The sequence below is a fragment of the Podarcis erhardii genome (genome assembly GCF_964252035.2).
Source record: "Podarcis erhardii genome assembly, chromosome: 3".
Classification (NCBI taxonomy): Eukaryota; Metazoa; Chordata; class Lepidosauria; order Squamata; family Lacertidae; genus Podarcis; species Podarcis erhardii.
In genome coordinates, this window is record NC_138507.1 from 52,571,799 (window position 1) to 52,597,353 (window position 25,555).

The window sequence follows — 25,555 nt, forward strand, 5'->3', positions numbered from 1 at the left end:
TGTTCTTCCACATATATAAGGCTGCATACATTGCTGGGCGAATGAACTCATGTCTGTCTGTCCATCTTCTCCTTAAAAGCTTTGCTTATCTAGACTAGGGAAGTACCATCAGAAAGCTCAGAGGAAGGAGAAATTAACAGGCTAGTTATGGTTCTCTGTAACCTACTACCTCAGAAGAAATGCCTTTCAAATGGTTCCAAGAACTACATTTGAGGAAACCCCTTGATGACTGACAGGATACTTGGTGCCAGTGCTTTAGTAATACCACTAACTAACTGATATATCAGTTCCTTCCCTCGTATCTTATCGATTTGTCAGATACCAAATCACAAGTCTGATTGGTAGGATGGGGGGGGGGGGGAACCAGAAGGGTGCTGAGAGCTGCGGCCAGTTCAGCAACACTACAACACTGATAAGAAAATAACTACAGTGGTAGCTTGGTTTAAGAACAGCTTAGTTTATGAACAACTTGGATTAAGAATGCTGCAAACCTGGAAGTAGGTGTTTTGGTTTGTGAACTCTGCCTTGGAATAAGAACATGTTTCACTTCCTGTTCAGTGGGTTCCATTTGTAAATTGAGTCCCCTGCTGCTATGGGAAAGCAAGCCTTGGTTTAAGAATGCTTTGGTTTAAGAACGGACTTCTTGAACGGATTAAGTTTGTAAACCAAGATACCACTGTATTTAAATACACCATAAAATATTTGGGTAGTGAAAGCCTGTTACATGCAGAAGGTGAGCAGAAATTAGGATAAGCCATTTCCTAGCAGAGGACAGTTAATGCAAGTTAATGACATACCCTTTTATGTCCAAATGGGAGTTTTGCATTAGTGGCTGGTGTTAAACTGTTTAAGGATTCATTTTACCAGATGTAGGAATATATACTAAGTCAGACTACTGGTCCATCTATATATACTGACTGGCAACAAATTCAGGTTTTTAGGCGGGGGTCTTTCCCAGCCCATCCTAGAGAGACCAGGGATTGAGCTTGGGACCTTCCTGCATGTAAAGCAAATGTTCTACCTCTGAGCTATGGTCCTTCCTAAACAAACAAGATGGCAGCAATGCTAAGGAAAAAACAAGACTATAATTCTTCTATCGGAAAGGTTTCAAAATAAAATGAACCAAAAGCCCAAGGTTTCACACTCTTTCTAGCTGTAGAGGAAAACATGTACTCTCAGCAGCCATTGCAAAACAAATTAATAGATTTATCACTAAAAAACAAACAAACCCCACAAACACAAATTAATTTCTGTTTTAAAATTAAATTAATGGTAGTTAAGGGCTTTGTTTTGACCTATAAAGCCTTAAATAGCTCGTACCCTTAAACCACAATACTTCAATAACTGCCTCTCCCCATATGAACCAACCTGGACCCTGTGATCATCATCTGAGGCCCTTCTTCGTGCATCTCCTCCACATAAGGTCCAGAGGGCCTCTTCTGTGGTGGCTCACCATTTGTGAAATGCTCTGCCCAGCAAGGCTTGCCTGGTGCTGTCATTACATATCTTTAGGTGCCAGGCAAAAACATTCCTCATCTTCCAGGACTTTGGCTAATTAAACAATCAATGGCCTTTTAAACTGTGGTAGGGGGTGTTATTGTTTTTGTTTGTTACTATGTTATGCATTGTTGTGTTTTTATATTGTAAACCACTGTGATCTCAGATAAAGGGTGGTATAGAAATTTAATAAATTATTATTACTGTTGGAACAAAACAAGAAGTCATATGTATTTTTTCTTTGTTCTTTTTTTCTTTTTTCTGATACCTTATCTTTCATTTCACTCCTTTATTGTGAATAGCATTTTATAGTGGTATAAATAACTGTAAATATGAAAAGAGACAAAATATTCTCTATTTTTTTTCCCTTGGTTATATGTATTTTCTTTTTCTTTTGTATCTTCTTTTGTTGTAAATATGTATGTTTTCTAATTTGTACTTAATAATATTTTTTTAAAAAAAGAAGTCATCTGCATGATATCTTCCACAGCTTTTCTACTTGTAAGCAAACAAGATTATCCAAGGGATCCCAGCACTATGTAAGACAGCATAGAAAGGTTAATGGTAGACCACAGGCATCAAATTTACGGCATGTAATGCCTTGAGAGAAAATATTATGAAAATGATATATAGGTGGTACATGACCCCAGTCAAGCTTGCAAAAATTAACCACTTGTCAGATAACAAATGTTGGAAATGTAAAGAGAATGAAGGTACTTTTTTTCACCTTTGGTGGACATGCCCAAGGATTAAGGCTTTCTGGGAAATGATATATAATGAAATGAAAAAGATGTTTAAATACACTTTCCTGAAGAAACCAGAGGCCTTCCTCCTGGGTATGGTAAGCCATGTGGTGTTAAAAAAGGACAGAACGTTGTTTTTGTATGCTACAACAGCAGCAAGAATCCTTATCGCAAAGTATTGGAAGACGCCAGATCTACCCACTCTGGAAGAATGGCAGATGAAGATGACGGACTACATGGGACTCGCAGAGATGACGGGCAGAATCCGAGACCAGGAGAAGGAGACAGTGGAAGAAGATTGGAAGAAATTCAAGGACTATTTAAATAAATATTATAAGATTGAAGAATGTTAGTTTGACAAGGATTTAAAAAATATATTGGTTTTCAGAGACATTAGCGTAAGAAAAGAAATGGAACTAGTAAAATTATATGGTGAAATAAGGGAAGGGACTTGCTGATGGAATAATGAAACTAGAATACAAAATGGTGAGGTATGAGGAAGTCGGGGAAATAAGGGTAAGAAATAAGGTTTTGAAATTATTCTTGTTGTTTTTTGTTGTTGTTTGTGTTTGTCTTTATTGTAGTTGTTTTGTATTTGTATGTTTTATTGGAAAATTTAATAAATATTATTATATATATAAAAAAAAGAAAGGTTAATGGTAGCTACTTTCAAAATTATAATAACATGGAGAATGAGGCTGCAGTATAAACAAAGTAGGTTCCAGAGATCATTTAGGGGTTATAGTGGACAGCATAGCTGGTTCTAGTTTTGAGAAGCCTCAGCAGTATCCCATCAGATGGGTCATCTGCTCACCAGCTTCCTCTGTTCAGTGGCAGCAGTGTTGCCCTCTGAGGACACTGAGACATCAGTAGCTGCCCAATGGTAGACCCCTATAATGTCATCCAGGTATGCAAGAGGTCAGCACTGGGACAGAGGCATTAAGCTACAGTCCTCACCCAAATTCATTAATCCCTGGCCTTCAGGCATAAAGCACCTACCACATTAACACCCAGATAGTTTTAATGTTTTAAAAGAAATAATTTTTGTGTACCTAATATTTTATTGCTCCTGACAGTTGCCAAAGAGTACTAGCTTTGAATAATTCGTTTATGAACTGAACAGTTGTGGTATAGGCAAGCTTCCCACACACTGCTTAACCATGTGGCTTCATTAGGAAATGGAAAAGAAAAGCTTATTCAGTTTTTATGACTATTCACCCTTTAGCATCTCAGCTGAGGGGGACAAGTGATCCTATTTATGTGAGCTGCAGCCATCACGGTTTTTTTTTTTGTTTTTTTTTTTGTTTTTGTGAGCTGGAAGCCACAAGCCTCGTTTAATGCAGACCAATGAATATGCCAGCCACGTTCTGAAAATGCTTATCTTAAAAATATCGGGAATTGTTTGCACTTTAAGCTGCAAGCAGATTTAGAAAAACTGAGCAAATTTACTGTGTGTGTAATGTATACACATTTGAAATACACACACTCCACTATGAATGCAGGCTTTTTTTTTCCAAGGAAAAAAAATAAAGGCAGCAATTGTTGTCTTTTTCAACAAGGATAAAATGTTTGAATATACTTTCATCAACCTCTTGGTGCACTCTGCAGAAGAATACTGAGCTAGACAATGACTCAACTCTGCACTTTCCTTCTCTGTTCCTTCTGTGCACATCCAAGCCACTGCCACATTCTGCTGCTTAGTCTAGTTACTATATAACCTCTTTTGCTAGCCTCCACTCATGCCAAATACCTTGAGAATGGATGTCCTAAAGCTTTCTCTCTCTGCCACTACACTCATTACTATTGTTCCAATCCTTAAAACCTTTAAGTCTCACTATCAGTTTACAAACTGAAATGAATTGACTAGTATTTACCACTCCACCTCTGATTATTTCCCCCCCCTACACTAACCGTCACTGATTTGTCCTTCTCCTTTTGTCCTTCTCTCAGGAGTGCATAGCTCTATGTGCCTCTAGCCCAAATCACACCTGCATTTTCAAGCAGTTAAATTGCTATTCAGGAAATTCTCCCTACTTTACCCCATCCACTATTCCTGTGATTATCCAATATCCTGCTTTGGATATTGTTACTGCCACCCTCCCCTCTTGATAGTGTGTGGAAGGTAACACTTTCCTTGTTTGCCTATCCGGTGTACTGGTCCATACTCTCCTGCAACTTGATGCAAATAGAATCCCAGCATGTCATTGTTGGTGACTGTCAAGAAAGTGTTTAACTCACATTTCTGCACTACACCTTCCTACCCACACTTCATTCGAATATTTATTCATTCTCTCTTCCCTTCCAGTTTCCTGCAAAGCTGACAACACCATGGAAAGCCCTGGTGAAATCGAAAGTTATCTTATCAGCTGTTGGTTTTTAAACAACAACATAAAATTATACATGCCCTTTTGGAAAACGACGAAATAGACAAGGCTTTTTCCTCACCTTATTGGTTTGATCAAAGAAGAAAGAAAGGTTTGGAAGATGCTGACACAATCATAGAAAAGGAAGTAGAATTGGGTAAAGGAGCTGAACCCCTTAACAGTACCCAAAACGACATAGTGAGGAGAGATTAAAATGCTAAAAAACATATTCCCAAGTAAGCCAAGCTCTATGGAAAATAGTTGGTGGATCACTAAAACTATTGCAGATTTCAAAAAAATCTGCTCAACAGCAACACACATGAAAAATGCAGAATGAAACGTGATTGTAAATCTATCTAATATGGCCAGCAATCAATTTAATAGCATTATACAGTACGGTGGTACCTCGGGTTACATACGCTTCAGGTTACAGACTCTGCTAACCCAGAAATAATACCTCGGGTTAAGAACTTTGCTTCAGGATGAGAACAGAAATCGACTGACGGCGGAACGGCAGCAGCGGGAGGCCCCATTAGCTAAAGTGGTGCTTCAGGTTAAGAACAGTTTCAGGTTAAGAATGGACCTCCAGAATGAATTAAGTACGTAACCAGAGGTACCACTGTACATCAATTAATGCTTCATTTTTGTCTTTCACACATGCGCAACAACAGTGGGAAAGAACCTCAAAAGCCCTTTTAAGCATGTGAGATCTGTCTTTGTCTTGTATACTCCTGTCTTAAATGCCTCTTGTCACGCTTGCATCAGCCTTATCCTCTATATCAACCAAATTAGCACATTATTCTGCCTACAGATTTCTCCTTAAAGCAAAATATACTTTTGCCAAGATTTTCCTAGCCCTCACATTTTCTACACACTACTGGGTCAGCTAGATTCTATTGCATTCCCATGTAGCCTTTAACAAATCTTATCCTCTTTCCTCTATTTTCGTCTCATCTAGCTGCGTCCTTTCATTAGAAATTACACCAGTCCTGGCTACTCTGCAGCATTTCTACGATGCTGGCACGAAGCAGATATGAAATAGTATTCAGGTCAGGAGATGTGTCCCAAACAAAGACATTCTTTGCCCAGTGGTGGAGATTCCTTACTGGCTAGCAAGGTTGAGTATCTCCCATGCAGAGTCTACCAGAACAGTCTGTAGTCCAAAGGCTCTTCCAGACTAGCAGGTGGTATTCAAAAACATACTTGAAATTCAGGTTGTTAAATTAAAATGGATTTGGCATGCTTGCACAACAAACAAACAAACAACCAGATGTAGAGGATCAAAAGAACACCTATCAGTTTACATGGGGAGGAGAAAAGCCAGTTCCTTTGTGACATTCACTATTAGGGTTCTTGTTGAAAGTTTCAATATATGCATTTCCATAAAATTATTTCACCTATGCTGATATAAATCTTGACCATTTGGCAGGAAGGAAGAAAACTAACTAAGTAAAATTGTAGCAGCTGTAATGCAAACACAATTTTTATCTCATACAAAGAGATGGATGCAACATGAATGCCTGGGCCGCCTTTTTGAGCAAGATCTTTCAGAGACCCTGATACCAACTGTCAGAGTCACCCGTGGTCCCAGCTCACAAGAGACCAAAGTCCACTCCAGCTTATGTACAAAAGCTTTTATTGAAGAACATTAGTAGCTTTACATCCGAGGTCCGTGACCCTACGTCTGTTACGCTTAGACCGCTGAAGTCCCCTCTGAGTCAGTACCGCCTCTACACCAGTTTAAGAGGCTTGTACTGGTCCACCTCTTTCTCTCTTTCCTTTTCCGCAGGGTCTTTCTGCCCCCCTGTGTTCTCTCCCTTCGGGACTCTCCAGAGGCTGAATCCTCTGCCGCCTCCTCCCCCCTCCTTCGGGCTTTGGGACCAGGCTCCTCCCCAGGACTCTCTTCATTTCCGCGCGCCTCCCATTTTGAACTTGGCGCACGTACGTTGCTCCTGACCTTCCCTTCGACAGTTACACTGCCCTCGATACTACTTTCCTCCCCTTCCGGCAGGACGTTTTGCCCTGATCTCCTTCCCCTCTCTGCTTCCTGTTCTGCTCCTTCTGACACACTGGTCACTCCTCCCCCCTCACTCCGTTCCAGCGGAGCAGCCGGTCTCGCTCTCCAACTCCCACTGGGGGTTCCCCCTTCGTTTCCCTGCTCCTGACTGCTTCCCCCTCTAGCTCCCCTTGGCTTGACCAGAGGGGCTCCCTTTTGGGAGTCCTCCGATTCACTGGACGGACTCATGGACAATCTTGGGTCATTGTCATCCTCTTCCTCGTCAGTCTGGAATCCTTCCCCCTCACTTTCTGTCTCCTCCCTCATCTGCGTCTCTCTCCCTGAACCCCTGACACCAACAATCTTACTTCTTTCCATACATTTTCCATTAGAATCATAGAATTAAATAATCTCTTCTTCAAATGCTGCTCCTACAGACATTTAGGCTGCAATCCTACTCACACTTACCTGGGAATCAATCCGTAGAAATAGCTCAGGCTTACTTCTAAGTACAGGATTGCTTTGCAAATCCACTGAAAATATCTCAACTATCCTGCACTACACTCTTTAAATTCACTCAAACTTGACTGTCCTTTACCAATATATAACTCATTAGAATCCTCCAGTAGCTACATCACAGTTTTAATTCAACAACAACTTGGAAAAATTGTTTGAAGACCACTAAGCTTAAAGCAGTTAGCTCTGCAAAGGCATTAGTATGCTTTATGCAGACCCAGGTGAGAGATCTGATTTGATTTATTCTCCATTCACATCTCTGCAACCACTTTAAAGATAGTACAGAATGAGTTTTTCATGCTGCCTTATACCACATTTTAGCTGCAGTTGAAGTAGGTGACACGCTGAATATGTGAAGGTCCTGTCAAAAGTTCAAATTAAAGGACTAGAATTGTCAACATTTTGATTACGCTGTCCCAAGGCTATCCAGATTATGTAAAAAAAGAATGTTTATGCAATCCCAATATGTAACAGGGTTGCTATTCTCTGTGATACACAAATAAATTCACAAACGTGTTTCACTGCTGGAAGCTTATTTCCAATTCCAGTTTTAGACAATTAAGAGACACTAACTTGGACTGGCAATGGCTGATGACGATTTGCAGTGGATTGTTTTCAGTGGAATGAGCATGTGGATGCACATTTGGATAAGGCCCAAATGCTCACTCCAGTGAAAACAATGTAGTGCAAATAACTGAGCAGCACTCTGATCAATGATGCATGCCTAATTAAACAAAGGGAAATCCATGCAAAGAAACATGTTTCCATACGTGGAACTTCTCAGATGGATTAATACAACCTAGCTAGGATAACCATTGCATTCCCTCTGCTCAACAGGGCAGCACCTAGCCAAGGTATAAGGACGGGAGTGGGCCTCCCTGAGCTTGGCTCCAAACACCTAGCTCTGTGGGTAGCTATTTCTGGTCTCCATGTGTCCCATCTGGGAAGTAACAGGCTCAAGACCCTCCAAGAAACTACACCTGGCTTGTCTTTGGCTTTATGACTGAAGGCAGAAAAACCAGGTTCATCTCCTGAAGTCGCTGCAGTGGCACTGGCTCATGGTAGGGGCAAGGAGGGAGAGAAGTAGCTTGTTTTCTCTCCCTTTCACCCACTGAAGCCAACCAGTCACAGAGGGCTGTGCTACGTTGGGATAATGCCTCCTTTACAGTTTAAAAGCAGAGGTGGCAACCCTCCAGTTCAGCGGCCTGATCCAGGCCGTGTGCCTGTGTGCGAGTGCAAGAGTGAGGTGTTGCCTCAAGAAGGTTGGCCAAGGCTGAAAGAGGCCATGATTTTTAAAAAAGGCTTGACACTCTTGGGGTTGGAAGTCTTGTGTGCAAAGAAATCAGTACTGGAAGATGTGCAGGTGCCTATGCACAATTCACAGTAGTTTCCCCTTTGCTGGCGTTCTTGTAACTTAAATGGCAGCATGTTGCTTCGTGGTTGGAAAGATTAGGAGGGGAAACTGGGATCTCAGGAATGCAAGTATCTTTTCAGCCCAAGGGCAGTGTGCATGTGCCTTCTTCTTCTGCCATTTTGGTCTGTGTCTGTTGTTGTTGTTGTTGTTGTTGTTTTAAAGAAGTGTAGATTTTCCTGCACAACTCAGGAGCAGGAAGTCTGCCATGGCACAGATAATTATATTCATCTTTTCTTTCTGACCCATTTTATCACTGATCATGTTAGCACATGGGACAGCCACTTGTGCCAAAAAAACAGAAATGAACACATGTCAACTAATCAGACTAACGTTATAATTTGCAGGATTTAGCCTATAGTTCCTCTGAAAAAGAAAGAAGAGGCCTGATGTTGAATATAATATCTCATATAAACTTATGCATTAACCTTCTCATATGTGGGACCTATGAATTTCAAGGGTGTTCACTACTGATAATTTTATCCATAAATATGTATGGGCTTAAGTAAGCTGTTTTCTGACCTATGGAACAGTCTTTTAAAATGTGTTTTTATAAAAAGAAACGATTGTTCTTATAATTAAGTGTTCTTTGTATAACTAAAACATTAATATGTACTAGGCAACTGTATTGTGAAGAATATAAGTCTGTGCTAATATGCTGCTTTGGCCTTTTGCCCACTAGTAATAATAAACTTTTGAATTAATTTTCTCCAGGGCTACAATTTTCAATCGATTTAATTGATAGCTTTACTAAAGCTTCAATGACAGATTAAAATTAGTATTACTCCCCATTTAATCAATGGGTTTGAGATTAGGAACAAAACTGAACACAGAGACAGATTCAAATGAGTAGTCAAGTTGCCAAATTATACATTTCCTTGCTCAGATACATTAATTTTGGTGGCTTGCAATCATCATCTCAAATATGGGGCAAGCATCATAGCCCTGCAATGTCTCTGGTTTGGATTAAAATCCAAAGATTTTAAGTCATCCCTTCCACCCTGACAGATGCCAGCTGCGTGAGGAAAAATGCATTTTCAGCATGGCTATAACAACATGCCATGTATCAGAGGGGTGTGGAAGGGAGGGAGAGACCTGCTGGTCCTAAGATCTGCAAAAAAGTCAAGGTGATGGAAAGTAGCTGAAGAAGGAAACAAAACATCATCGTGCTCCCAAGGACATATTTAGGAATATCATATAATCTGATTTGATTGACAATTGGGTGAGAATAAATTGAGCAATTTTCTGAGTAGAGTAATCTATCTTGGTTTTTGAGCTTGATCAGGATAGTTTACCCCATCACTATAGATCAGGCTGAAAATAGCATCTTCCCTAACACCAGTTGGCTGCTTTAAAAAGTAATAGTTTTCGGGTCATAGCTGAAATTACGCAACCATCACCAAAATATTATGGGCTGGTTCACATGACAGAGTGCAGAGAGATGGCATGAATGTGTGGGCTCCCAGAGTGAAGCTCACAACCTCTTTGCTTCCCCCCGCCCCGTCCTTTTTACTGTTGTACCACTTTGAACTAAGCCAAGGTTTGGCTTCGCATGTCATCCAAACTGGGACTTGTGGTTAAGCTTTCTCCTCGCTAACTGTGATCTGTTACCTTGGCAAAGTGACTGCAAGCTTTTTGCCAGGAGCCCACACATTTGTGGAGCTTTGCTAAGCCACACTTTGGCTTACCATGCTTCAAGAACCAGGCCAATGTTATGTATCAAATCGAAGAATTCCAGTACATTGCCTAGTTAAGCCCCACCCCGCATAATCAATCACATGACACGGTGCACGCACCCCATTTGAATGGGAATGCCCATCAACTTTGCAGGGGGCCAAACCCCCTCAAATATTTTTTTCTGGGGGCCAAACCCCCCACGGCCCCTAGAAGTGGGCTCCTATGCCAAGAAGATATCAGTCATATCATATTGCTGCTCCTCTACTTTGAGAACTTGGATTCTGTCTGATAGTCTTTAAGATAAGGAGTTGATGAGACCGATCTGCTATGAATAAGCAAAGTTGTAGCTCCCCAAGAATGAAAACTTCTGTGGCAAAATGCAAGCTATTTATCCCTATGAAGCGGGGTTCTTGAAGTTCTCTTTCACGTGATAAAAATGTTAAATATTCATGGACATGCTTTCCTTCTTTTCACTGTATATCATATGAACCTCAATAGGGGTTTTTAAAAAAATAATAATAATCCAATGATGTTTAAGTTTAGGAGCAGAAGGCAGAACAGGCATTCTGAGAACACATCTGACAATATTAAGTCAATTAATACTGATACGCCAATAAAAGATTCAGCAGAGCAAAATTCCATAGAAGACTTCCAGCAGCGTCACACACACAAAATGGCACACTTTCCCACTCAGAAAATACATTAAAGCTTTTCACCATTTTGCTCCCTTCCACACCAAAACTGACAAGTATAATATAGAAAGCACTTGAACATTGGAAAATGTGGTTGGAGAAAACAGCAAACAGATGGCTCGGCAAGATATAGGGCTGCTGGTTTTGCTCTTAATTTTAGTTGTATTTTAAAAACATTTCCACCGTAATGGATTTACAATGCTGCAAGTTAAATAGATCTTTTTATTTTAAGTGCATTGAAATAGGTACACCATACATAATTATTCTTGTATAACAAAGGTCTCTTTTTAATATTTTTAAGCACTTCAAATAAGAAACCTAATGACTTCACCACATGCAAAATATATAGCATGAGATCTTACTTGTTTAATAGCACAAGACAACTATGAACCCCATGGGAAGCACCCCACATATTTTTATCTTTTTCCCTGGGATTTTTTGTTCAAACTAGTAACAAAATAACAGTGTTCCCATATCCTTTTTTATTTTTTTAAATCAGCGCAAGCCAGTGGGAACTTTGTCTTCAGTATTAACTGTTGCAGTTGGGGATCATGCAGTCCCAATGAAACAGTTGAAAAAGACTTGCCCATTTAATTAAAAAAACACACTCCTGCATGTGATATTTATTTATTTAATCTGCATTAAGGCACACACAGAAAGGGGGCAGCATTAAGGTGCTTAGCCATATCCTGATGACCCCACCCCACCATTTTGCATACTTGAATTTATGCTTGGATACCCTACATTGCATTCAGTGTAGCACTATGGCGAACATTCTGTCAGTACAAGGATTTCGCCTTGCATGATGGAACATCCTTCTCCCCACAAGTGCCCCTAAATATGCTCTTGGGGTCTCCCAGAGCAAGAGTCTGAGTGGTTTTCCCTCTTGCCCTGCTCCTTTCCCAGGGAAAACCTGTTCTTTAGTGCTAAATTGGACCAAACATCAATATGGAGAGAAAACTCACAGTGGCTGCTGTGAGAACAGGATGCTGAGCCAGATGGGCTCTTCTTATGCTCTTACCATGTCTGGAGAGCAACTTGGACACTGATCTCCCCAGGTTTCTTTTATCCTCTAGGCAATAAATTCATGAGAAAGATCTCTCCTCTGTTTCCCCAACCTTTCCTCTCTGAAAGCAGGAACACTACAAATCAAGATTTCAGAATTAGTGTTCACAAGTGTCTGACTCTGAAATGATATTCACACATATCAGTGCTGCTCAAGTTCTGAACCTGCAAAGGAACCCAATGCCCTTAACATTTATGAAACTCAAAAATCAGAGAGTTACAAATGTCAATGCTAGCGAAATACTATTTTCTGACCCTACCAACAACAGAATAGAGGAGAAAAGAAGTTTTTTGGTGGCACATAATAACCTATGTAAAAGAAAAAAATTGTTAAAGAAGACGTCATGTTTTGGCACTTTCTTGCCATGTTTTTTGTTAAATCTGGGGAAGGCTAACAAGGAAGAGAAATAAAATAACTTAAAAATAAAAAATGCAAAACTTTTCAACATTCAGTGGTTGGTTAACTTGTATTCTCAGATACCCAGGTTCCCAAATACTCCAACCAGGTCCCTCTGAATAATTTCTCAGCTGGTTCTAGTAAACAACTTAAGATAGTGCTTTTAAGGGGTCAAGGCCTAACAGTGTCTTTTTAGAAGGTTTCACAATTTCATTAAGAACATGAAATACATACCTGCATATTGAATGAAATAATACAGCAGTAGCTCATCTCAGGCAACAGCTGGGGCTCTCATGCAAACGTCGCTTTGTGTCAAAGCCAAGTCAAGAAGATTCTGCTGTTTTCTTTGAGGACAAGAAGATTTTGTTTTCATTCTCATATGAACCAGTTTTAAAATATATCAAAGTGTTTATATGCCATCACGCAGGAAAAGCTAGAAATCCATTGCTACATATTCTGCTCCATATTTAAATGTCACAGCAGCCACTGAAAAAAACAAACTCAGCAATAAATCCTCTTATTATTTGCTGTTTTTACTACTCAGCATGTGATGTTTTAAAGTATGACGGCAAAGAATGTTTCCTATACAATTTATTTTGCTCACTTGACATGCATGCTCATATGTTAGTAAAAGATATTCCACTCCAGATTTTAGCTTGCCAGTAACTTCAGCGTAGGTGAACAATGCCAGAAATTAGTGAATACTCAATCTATTCACTGAATTGCAAATCAGACAAGAAACTTCTTCCTCCTCCTAAGACTTCTTTCTAAAAGGTTTCTTTTTGCATCTAGGTCTCTTTCCTTATAAGCAGAACCCTTAGAACCCACAACCAAAATACCAAGCCTTTTGTAATCATCGTAACGTTGCCTTGCTTTAATCTTTAATATTGTGAAGAGATCACAGCAGCTTGCAAAACTAGGAATCAGATGACACTCTTGAGATTGGCAAGTCTTTTTCTCTGGCGCCACAGGATGCCAGCCAATTATACATATATATAAATCATTACATTTTCACACCAAAAAATGGGCATGTAGTCATAAAATGAATTGTATTACAATGAATTAGACCCAAAAAGACTTTCAGAAATCACTGGAAGCAAGTATGTTACAAGAACATTTTAAATGTTCTTATGTAGCAGCTACATAAATGGCACTTCTAAAGGCAAGATGAGACAATATTTGCAGAATTTGCAATATTTGGCAAAATCACTGGGGCCAAGAGTGCAGCTGTCTAGCTTAATTAAGTTTCTACTTGCTGCAAGGATTTAGGTCAAACCCTTAAAGTTACTCATGGGATTTTACAATCTGACATTTTCTTAAGGTCTGCAATGCAGACCGTAGTGTGTAACATGCAAATGAACAGGAGATCAGAGGAATCCAAGATACATAACATCAAGATCCTTCAGGGTCACTAGTTTAAAATTATACAGGTCACAACAGTGGCATGTACAAGTTGCTGCCATATTTTGGCTCCTTGGTCTCTCCTATGGGAAGCAACTATAGGAATTTCAAAACAGTTTCTATTTTGGCTGCTGTCCATAGAACAACTCCATATAATTTGCATCCTCAATAATATTAGTTGAGGCCCAGCACAGAGTGGACACAGTGACACAGCTGGATTTACAGGTTCACCAGCAGTGTGAATAAACAAAACTCTGAGTTGTTTTTTTTTTAATGCAATTAGGAATGAAAAACTTTTTTAAAATGTATGTTCACTAATTTGTAACAGCCACATGGCTAACACGCAGACATGCAAGAGCTTTTAATAACTGAGACTTTGTTAGTAGTATTTATTCACTGCTGTTCTCAAAAGTAAGTCAAATCTTAATATCATTAAAATCTGTCAACAGTCCATATAAGAAACAGATTTTACTTTTCTTCACACAAATACACATGCTGCCCCAGCCATATGTAGACAACTAATGAGGAGTGCTTGGTGATGCCTGGGAATTTTTAGAAAGCAATAAATATTGTGATTTTTAAATGGATAGTGTAATTTGTGAATTTGGATCCATCATACCAAAAATCAGGTAAAGTTATGTTTGGTCCACTATCTTGATTCAAAATGGTGACCAGCATCCAAATGTCTGCAAAGACTGCCACCCTCATCTCAGGAACCCTCATGCCAAGTTCAGTGAAGAGGCAGCTGAACCTATGCCAAAAATGGATGAAGTCACACAAAGCTGGTGCTTTGGTCCGCCATCTTGATTTAAAATGGTACCTGGCATCCAAATAGTGACAAAGTCCGCTGCCCCACCTCAGGAACCATCATGCCAAGTTTGGTGATTTTATCTTGAGATGTGGCTGAACCCATACAAACATACAAACAAACAACCTTCCAAAATACAGTATATAATAGATAAAAATAGTGAAGATTCCTTCTACCCTTCTCCAGTATACAACAAAGGAGATGAAGGAAAGCACCAGACAAAACAAGAGGAGAGAAGCTCTAAAACCTAGATGATCCAGAACTACAAGTTCTGGAGGTTACAAGTTCTTTACCTCTGAACTAAAGTCTACTGACTTATCATTCATTCAGACCAACATGTTTTGATTTATAATCTTCATCTGTCACTGTAAAAAAGGTAACCCTCTTTATCTTCTGCCTCTGCTTATAATTGCAACTATCAAAATGCAGTGAGCTGTATAGATAAAATTTAGTGCACCTTAGGGGCTGTCACTTCACTATACAGCAAAACAGTTTCATTCATCTCCACCCCAGAGTCCTCTTTTCATTTAATAAACTCCTGATCTTCAAATTGAAAGCTATTATTTAAACAAAAATATTTTTCTTTTTTGTTTGCAAATATTTTTTAAAGAACAATAGCTGTGAACCTGTGATGTAGCCTCACATGGGCAAGTGAGACTCCTCCACTGAAAGCAAAAGCAAGGGAGAATGTCTGATCATAATCTGTAAAAAATATATACTCAGGTACTAAATTCAGAGTAGGGTACATAGGATAGGAGAATATATGTTAATGATCAACACTTTTGGTGGACTGCAGTATATTAAACAAAATGTTCAGTAATATTGTTGCCATCTTCTGATCTTCTGGATTTGTTTTTTTAAATGGTCCGGTGTACAAAGTTGTTCTCAGCACATATAACAAGTGTTTGCCTTCTGAAAAGACACATTTGTAAAACAGCAGGCTGTTTATACTAGAAACGAGGTTACATTTAACTTCAGTTGAGTATTAGAAAAGCAGAACCTTATCTAGTACAGCATTCTGCTTCCCACTGTGGCCAACCAGATCCCTCTGGGAAGCACACAAGCAGGACATCAAGGCAATAGTCCTCTCCTGTTCTTGTTCTGCCAGCACAAGAGGCTTCCTGCTGTTGATCCTGCGGAATGCATTTAGCCACCATGACTAGTAGCCATTGATAGCTATATCCTCTATCAATTTGTCTAATGCCCATTTAAAGCCACCTAAATTGTCAGCCGTTTCCACATCTTATGAGAGCAAATCCCAGAGTTTAATTTTGTGGTGCTGCCTTGGAAACTGGTGCAGAATGTAATGACTAGATGACAGAAACAGTCACCAGAAACAGCTCTATTGACTTATTTGTTTGCAGCCATAATTCTGGGGAGCATGAGTTTCAAAAGCCTTAGCAACCATATACGGAATGGGACCCAGATACCTGCATGAACATCACAAGAAATGAGACGTAAGAGCATAAGAAGAAGAACCCTACTGGATTAGAACACATGTCCATCTAATTTCACAGTGGCCAATTAGATATCTGTAGGAAGCCCACATGGATGTATGGAAGTGAGAGCTGGACCATAAAGAAGGCTGATCGCTGAAGAATTGATGCTTTTGAATTATGGTGCTGGAGGAGACTCTTGAGAGTCCCATGGACTGCAAGAAGATCAAACCTCTCCATTCTGAAGGAAATCAGCCCTGAGTGCTCACTGGAAGGACAGATCGTGAAGCTGAGGCTCCAATACTTTGGCCACCTCATGAGAAGAGAAGACTCCCTGGAAAATACCCTGATGTTGGGAAATATCAAGGAGAAGGGGACGACAGAGGATGAGATGGTTGGATGGTGTTCTTGAAGCTACCAGCATGAGTTTGATCAAACTGCGGGAGGCAGTGGAGGACAGAAGTGCCTGGCGTGCTCTGGTCCATGGGGTCACGAAGAGTCGGACACGACTAAACGACTAAACGACAACAACACAGGAAGCCCACAAACTAGACCTGAGTGCTACAGCACTCTCCCCACTCATGTTCCTCAGGCAACTGATATTCAGAAACATACTACTTCTGCCACTGGAGGTAGTACATAATCACTAAATATGATAGTCATTGACAGCTTTATCCCTCCCTGCCCCAATAAATTAACAGAATCCCCCTTTAAAGCTACTGAAGTTGATAGCCATTGCTACATGTTGTGGGACCAAATTGTACCATTTAACTATGTGCTCTGTGTTTTGCTGTCATAAGAGACCCTTCTTTGTGCTCCCTTACATTCGGAAATGAGGCAGGTGGTGATGGCCCCCCTATGAATACCCTAGAGACTCACATGCCACCTTCACTCCCAAGTTTCGGACAGCAGGTCAAGTTATTTTATTCACTAGGCATTTTAACTGGCTTTATGGACAGAACCCAAAAGTTTGTATATGAATTGATTTTATTCCCTGATTTTAAACATCTAGGGCTATTTTTTTTAAAAAAATTGCTTTTAAAATTTTCTTGTTTTTAGTTATTTGGTGGAGGTGTTTTTTGTTTTTGTTTTTTTCAAACCCTTCAACTTATTCCAGTACTGGAATTGGTTTACAGATCGAAAAGAACATAAAAATATCTTAAATAAATGAACAAGTACAGTTACCTGTGCAAAATTAAGGCTAGAGGGAAAATACATAAGCTGAATTTGTAACAGCAGAAGCATTACTATCAAATGCTCTGAAGCCACAACTAAACATATTTCATGTGTAGAAGATATACAAGCTCACAAAGAAATGAGTGAATGTATATATTTGGGGTGTAAGTTGGACTAAATGCCTCAAGGCAAAGTTAAGATTTCCCCTGAAAGTAGTGTTTTGTGTTGCTTGTTCTGAAGGGTATGTGTGTGAAATTATCTATCAAAATAATGGCTGCTAAACAGAACGATGGTTTCCATCTTGAAGCCATATTAATAGACTGAAGGCTCTCTCTAAAGTAATTACCTAGACACAAAAAGGAAAGGGGAAAAAATCATTTGGGGGAGAGATGAAAGTGCTTGCTGGGAAGAGTGAAAAGGTATCAGGTGTCCCTTGGTTTGCTTCTGGCCGCCTTCATTGCCCCAGAATATTGGCAAGGAAATTGCTATTAAGTCACCCTGAGCTGAAAGGACAAAGTGGTATTGGTAGTGCTTCCAAGCATTTTAGAACAGTTAACCTAGAAAAAGGCAACACATTCCAGTGACTGTTCACAAAACATAAAAGAATTCCTTTGAGCCTGACATTTACCAGAATTCTGAAGCCCATTCCATCCATTTCTTACAAACTAACTACCCACTCATGGGTTCACAATGATTACCACAGAATCACAGAGCTGGAAGAGACCAGAGTCTCCCAAGTCCAGGTTTAGGCACCTACCTATTGATTAACTTTCAGAATTCAAACCACAGGATACTAAAACCAGAGAGAAAACGTGAGAGGACATTTTTTAAGATAAATTCATGAACACGAATAAATCCCATTCACTATAAACTACAAGCTTTACTGTGTACAATTTCACATCATCCAGTGATCCACCATATTTGTGATCCATTGAAGCACATGAACAAAGCATTTCCATGCATGATGGGTTGTTGTCATCAAACAACTCTTCTCGCAATGGTGTCTCATGCCTCATGGAGTGCTTTATATTCCAGCCCACGAGAAGGAAAATTCTAGATGCTCCAGAAAGAAAATAGGTAATTTTTATTTTATTTTTTTGCTCAGTCCTTGAGGCATGTTGCCCCATCAGCCTTCACTGTCCCCATTTCCTTTCTCTGAACTCTAGATTATTTGTTCAGGAAGTGACTACAAGAAAAAAGCTGAAGACTGGAGAAATGTGCTGCATCTTAGGTTCAGGAGCAAAGTTGAAGTCACTAAAGTTCTAGGAAAGGCTCTGCAATCTGCTGGTATCCTGTAGCATCTCTGAAATAAGATGCCAGCTGAAGGTAATTTCTCACTTTACATTTTATAAATGTATATCTTTCTCAAGTACAAAATGCATAAACTTCCTATTAGTTGGGAACAGCTCATACACATTGAAATTGCCACTTTTTCCAATGAACTATATCTAAAAGTGGCTCAATTCTTTCTTGATGCTCTCTGTACATATTTAATGAGCAAAAGTGGGGATTTAACACACACATGCATCATTCTCAACTAAATCAACAAGATGCCTGTTTATTAAACCAAGGATTCCATACCCAGGTAGGAAACGTAAGCGAGAAATAGTCTTGAATCTGAGTGAAATTGTCAGGCCTAAACAAGGCAATTGTAGAGTGTAATCATATGCCCTTGTACTCAGAAGAAAGCTGTATTTGTTCCATAGAATGTGCTCCCAGATAAGTGTGCACAGGATTGCAGCCTTAGTCTGCAACTCTGATCATCAGCAGTTTTTTTTAAAGTGTAAGGCAGGAAAGTTTATTTAGCTTTCCAATTTCAGATGCCAGCTAAAGACAACCAAAAACCCTCCTCTAAACCTAAAGGATAAAATTCTCTGCATTTTCTGAAAACACAACCACAAACTTCTTTTCCTGTGGTCATGCCTGGCTTTCCTCTTATTTTCCCTGTGTCTCTTAACTAGAGTTTGTAGCCTGGTCTATAAGAATGCTACAAACTGAGCAAGAGCTTCCAAAATGTAATACGTGTGCAAGCCCTAAAAGAAGAACAGCTGACTCCTGAGATGCATTCATTAAACACAGAGGCTCCATAGTAATGCTAGTGTTCCCTCCTCTCTTTGCACACCACACCACTATGAAGGGATTTAGAAAAAAAATACTTAAACTACTCTAACGGGGTGGGGAATCAAGAGTTTCAGCTGCTCAGTCACAGACAATCATATATGATGCAAATATTTTGCTTTATGTGGAATGAAACGGAATTTCCAAAGAGCAAATGCTCATGTTGTAATACAGCATCATTCTGCATTGCTGATATGTGAAGTCACCAAGTCATGTCACCGTATAGGAAAAATCTGATTACAAGCAGGCATGCTGAGTATGCTTAATGCTATTCTTTCTCTAGGATTCAATACATTTTACGTGCTTTTAAAAAACAGAATGTCTACACTAAAAAGGTGACCTCCAAGTAGCAGCGCTGAAAATACCTTGTTATATGTTAGAGCGGCATTGACCAACTTGATGCCCTCCAGATGTTTTGGACTACAAATCCCATTAGACAACTAGCTCTGCTGGCTGGGGCTGCTGGGACTTACTAGTTCAAAATATTTAGAAGGTACTAGAGTGTGGAAGTCTGTGTTAAGAGAGCTGCTGCCAGTCAGAGTGGACAATATTGAGTTCGCTGGACAAACTATCTCAGCAGAAGGGTTCAGTTTCACTGATAAAGAAGGAAACACAAATTGTACCCTAAGCACACAGAAGCACACAATTTGAATTCCTATCAAATTGAAAGTTAATAATGCTGGAGCAGTTCTTCCCAAATCATAAGATAATGCATGGATTTTCCAAATGTGAGTTTCACTGCAACATTCATCAGCATTCAGTTATCTGCATGGGGATATATATACACACAGAATTATGCCTTATTAATTTTGCTTGCATTCTTTTTAGCTCTTCTTTCTTGTTGTGCTTGCCCTACCAGCAGAACTACTAAAATATAGCTATAAAACAATATTTTAAAGGGAGATTTAACAGTCACTCAGCATATAATAATAACAATAACAATAACAATAACAATAACAATAATAAATTATTCATACCCTATCCATCTGGCTGGGTTTCCCCAGCCACTCTGGGTGGCTCCCAACAGAATATTAAAAACATGATAAAACATCAAATATTTTAAATGTCCCTAAACAGGGAGGCAAACCTTACTACTTTAGTCTGAAAAAGACCAACAGTGCAAATTAAGGCTACAAAATTTTGTTGAACATCTGTCGCTGAGACTTCCTACAGTTTCCTAGACTGCAAAAATATGAACCGATCTGGACCCCATACTCATCATCTGAGGCTCTTCTTCATGTGCCCCCTTCATGAGAGGTCATGGCAACATGAGAACGGGCATTTTCTGTGGTGGCTCTCCCCATACAATGATGTGTATATTTACGCGCCATGCAATTTCCCCCCTTTATAACTGGGCCTCTGTCCTTTAACTATCTGTGGCCTTATGGAAGTGGGCAGGATATTTTTAATGTATTTCTTTTTCCTCTTGGTTTTAATTTATCTTGGGGAGGGGGTATCTGTCTATTTGTTTGGTTGTAAGTTGCTTTGGGCTGGCCTGGAAAAAACAAAGTGACTAAATAAATAAATAACAGAATGTGTAAATAAAATGCACAATAAATTGGGGGGCAATAGGATCCCCAAAACCTGCAGTTTTAGTCTAACTGCAATGACTAAAAAATACTGTAATGTGAATCATACTTCTGCAGAGGCTAGACAGTTTTAACTTGTCCAATCACATTTTTATTAGACCATAAATTTACTGCAAATCATCTCATGCCTAATGAAGCCCATAGGGCTGTTGGCCTCAATGGTATCTTCACATACTGCTCCATATATATATATCTGGATAACATTACTCAGGCTCCTCAAGCAGGATAACTGTTACGTATTAACACATTCCACAACTGCAAATTCACTGTTTTATACATAGGAAGCATCTGTTTTAGAAGTGATCTTCTTTGTTGGAAAACTCCACAAGCAAAAATTGTCACATGCTATGCCTTGCATTTGTACCCTCTGAAAAAAAATCACCGGATAATCCCTACTTCAAAAGCCCACTGTTTGTCCATCTGACAACTGCTTCCAAAGAATGCAAACATGCCATCTCTATCAAGTGGTAACAAAGATTACTACAAGTGTTATGAGTTGTGTGCCCAGTACTGAAGGTAAGAAATAAATATTTTGCTGCAGATGGGTAGCAGAAAATTGTTACTACTTAGGTTTTTTCTAACGCCAATGTGATCTCAAACATTAATTTTAAATAGCATATCTGAATGTTCTAACATGTATATTGTTTGATGAAGTATATATGATTCACAGAGGCAAAAATGGAATTTGCTCAGTAAAGCAACAATTATCCACTATAGGCCATGTCGCTTATGGGGAAAGGATGCTCATTATTATAACGACACAGTTCCAGGCGTAGTTAATGCCTATTTTCAGCAGCTCAACTCTTTCCAAAAGCATACATATGAACTACAGTCAAGAACATTTATTCTGACATGATTAAAAACTCAAATCCCATGTCCCGCTGTGCAAAGACAACAGAGCACAGAATTGTGTTCAGGGTTTTCAGACCCGTAACAGTAGATTGCTATGCTGGAAGCCTGCCGTTACTATTATTATTATTCAATGTATTTTTATACCACCCTTACTCCCATAGGAGTTCAGGGCGGTTCGCAGCATAATAAAATATAACCAACACAAAGCAATAATTAAAACATCTAAAACTGCGTAGCTAAAATCAAAGACACAGTGCAGCAAACATCAATAGTAAAACTGTTGGGGAGGAATTTAATGTACTGCTAAGCAGGCCCCTCCACCAGTGCAAGTATTTCTGCTTCTCTGATGGAACATTCTACTTTCTCCCCTGACCTCAGTGTTGTTCTAGCGGTCTCTCAATTCCCTTCACAGCCAACTTGGGGTGGCAAGAGAGGCACCTGGAATGAGGAGCAGGGGAAGCCCTATTGCACTAATGGAAGTCCTTGTGTGGGTTTCTGCTGGCATGACTAGTTAGTTGAATCCGTCCCATGGACTCCATAACACATTTATGTCCTCAAAGCCCAGGCAAACAAATGCATGATCAGTTGATACCTAAAGCTTGTCAACATAGGAGACAGACCCACTTTTTCAAGAAGAGAACTCCACAGTTGGCACACTACCACTGAGAAGACTCATTTTCATGTTACAACACCACAACCCATATTCACTGGCTGGACCATGAGCTGTGCTTCCCCCATTGATCTCAAAGCATGAGCTGGTAGGCATTAGAAGAAGCACTCCTTTAAGTGCTCAGGCCCCAAGCCATTCATATATCAGTGCTAGCACATTGAAATACATCTGGTAGCTCACAGACACAGAGTGCAATTCTATAAGGATTAGTGACATCTGAGCCCATCCTGCTACTTGACTAAACTCTACAATTCTATGATTCTATACCAGCTGCAACTACAGGACTGTCTTCAAGGATACTACCACATAAGGTCACAAGGTCAAACTGTGAGGTTAATACTGCTGAAGCTGGGCTATCCTAGTCATAGAATGGCCATAACTAGTGAACCAGTCAAAGTTGGATATCACTCAGGCTTCTAGCAACAGCTTGGAATGAATGAGTACCCACAAACTATGTACCTGTTTTTTCAGGGGAAGTACAACCCACTCCAAAACAGGCAGTTCCCCCAATTCCTGGACCCAAGAAACACCTGTCCATAGCTCCTCCATCTTGTGAGGATTCATTCTCAGTTTACTGGCACTCATCCAGGCCATCACTGCTTCCAGACATTGGTCCACCTCTCCTAATTCATTTGTAATGTAGTGTCATCAGTAAATCAGTGAGACCATGCTCCAGATCCCCAAATGAACCTCCTAGGAATTTCAATAGCATGGGGGACAAGTAAGTTCCTTGTGTCATGGGGCTGAGCAGAAGCTCCTCAATGCTGCTCTCTGGTAATGACCCCACAGGCAGAAGCAGAATCACTGTAACTGAGTCCCAACCTGCATAACTGCTCAAGGATATCATGGTCAGCGATACCAAACACTGTTTGTCCCCTGATAAAGAATCAAGATGACCAAAGCTGTTTCAATGGTGAATACAAACTTAAATGGGCCTACACATTATCCATGCACATCTGCAGCAGGCCAGCCACCACTCTCTCAATCCCGTTGCCCAGGAAAGAAATATTTGCAACTGAATGGTTGTTATCTAATACCTTGGGATCCAGGGACAACCTCTTCAGGAAGGACCACACCACAGTCCCTTTCAAGGCAGCAGCCATGTACCTTCCCACAATGAGGCATTAACCACTCTCTGGATCCAGCCAGTCAGTCCCTCACTGTTAGATCTTAAAAGTATTGATGGCCTACACCTGCAACACCCAGTCCACATTGTCAGGATACAACAACTGAAAGTGATCCCATTCACTTTTACCAGATAGTGTAGGACCTGCATGAACTGTGCTGTCAAGTTCAGAGTGGATAGGAGCTCAAAACAATCACAATAATTAGCACTGCTATTCTAGAAAAAGAAAGTATTGCATGGCACAACAGCAATGCTAAGGCAAATTTTTGGTATGTGTTTTTCGGATATGAGTGTTATGGTATATGCAGCTCCTTGCAACCCTTATGAAGTAGCACCAACATGAGCACCACCACCTTGCAAGTGCCAGGCACTCCTTTGAAATAGCAAGGTCAGCAGAGACATACAGCTCTCTGCCTCAGTTGTCTCACATAAAATACTGTGGCACTGTTGCAAAGGCAGATAATGCTAGCATATCCTCTGGCATGGTACTGAAAAGTCTGAAGATAGTATATTAGACAAAGTGCCTGGAACAGCTACAGCTTTCTGTTCTTTCCTTCTTGCTTCTTGAACATGAAGCCTAAGAAACATCCTATACAGTATGTACAACCCAAAATACTGCACCCCACATTTTAAACATGATGTAATTCAAATAAAGTTACCATTTCACTTGCTCTGTGCCCCTAAAGCTTGTAAATTATTAAATTATATTTTACAACATCAAATTTTAGAACCAACAGTTTATTATACCAATTTAATTATAAAAAGAATAAGCACAATTCAGCCAAGATAGGTATTCTGAAGCACATTACATGAGATGTTTGCAGATCCAGACATCTAAAATGGGCAGGGGGGTTGCTGCCACCATGTCTAATTTGGATCTTACTACAGATAGGTAGCCGTGTTGGTCTGCCATAGTCAAAACAAAATAAAAAAATTCCTTCCAGTAGCACCTTAAAGACCAACTAAGTTAGTTCTTGGTATGAGCTTTCGTGTGCATGCACACGAAAGCTCATACCAAGAACTAACTTAGTTGGTCTTTAAGGTGCTACTGGAAGGAATTTTTTTATTTTGGATCTTACTGTCTTTGATTTCACTGTTAGAAAGCACAGACATAATTTAAGAATCAACACGTGCTTCACTTTGCTCCCTACAATCAGTGGTTATTTTAGAGCACTCAATTTACATTTTGTCCAAGAACTGTAAATTACAATAAAATGGTGGGCATCTGAATAACTATTCTCCTTTTTCTGTCACTGAAAGATGAACTAAATTAACTGCAAAACCAGGACCCTTCGAATTTACCTTTCAGACTAAACCACAACAAATTGTATTGTCTGCAAACATAACCAAAAGTGCTCAACAATTGTTTAAATGCTGACAGAGTTCTCATGAGAAGAGTTTGTTTAAAAGAACTACAAATTGTTACACATTTTTTCCAGGTAATACAAAGAAGAATGTGGGGCTGAGAACACATGAGAGCAGGTAAATATCCTGGGAGAATTTTCAATTTCTATGCATGCCTTTCTAACACACCCTGTCCCCACTTCCGAGCATAAGAAATGAATGCACCACAATAATGGAGTGGGGATGGGGGTGGGAAGAGAGAAAGCATTTTACAAACACTATGTCTTTTAGGCTACAATCTCATACACGGTTACCTGGGAGTAAGTCCCATTGATATTGATGTGTCTTACCAGACATGCACAGAATTGTGCCCCTGATGTTCTACTAATTTCCCTTCATTCATCATCTTTCCTGATAGAAGCAGCAAAGATCACTCTATGTTCTTTTAATATTTCACAGGTTAAAAAGGGGGGGGAAGAGAGAGAGCTGGCTTTAACATATAAATTGTGATTCTGCAGGCACAGCAAAATGCTGGCAATCCATGTGTGGTGTTAGGAATCCTTCACTAGACTAAATGTGCCTGGAAAGATACTGAGAACAGTTCAGTGGTATCTTCTGGAGAAAGAGAAAGAAGCCGCCCCAGGGAATAAGCAAATAATAACAACAACAACCAAAGGA

The 25,555-nt window shown here is 39.8% G+C and overlaps 1 protein-coding gene across 10 annotated transcripts in view; it reads right to left on the reverse strand.

Annotated features, from left to right (window-relative positions):
• FYN (FYN proto-oncogene, Src family tyrosine kinase) overlaps positions 1-25,555 on the reverse strand; it is a 122,173-nt gene that overhangs the window by 94,607 nt on the left and 2,011 nt on the right. For 2 of the 10 annotated variants that reach the window (XM_081857167.1, XM_081857169.1), the window contains exon 2: positions 12,592-12,701. The exons of the other annotated variants lie outside the window; for them this stretch is intronic. The gene's annotated coding sequence lies outside the window, so the exon portion shown is untranslated. The remainder of the gene's footprint in view (positions 1-12,591; positions 12,702-25,555) is intronic. 10 annotated transcript variants of the gene reach the window in all.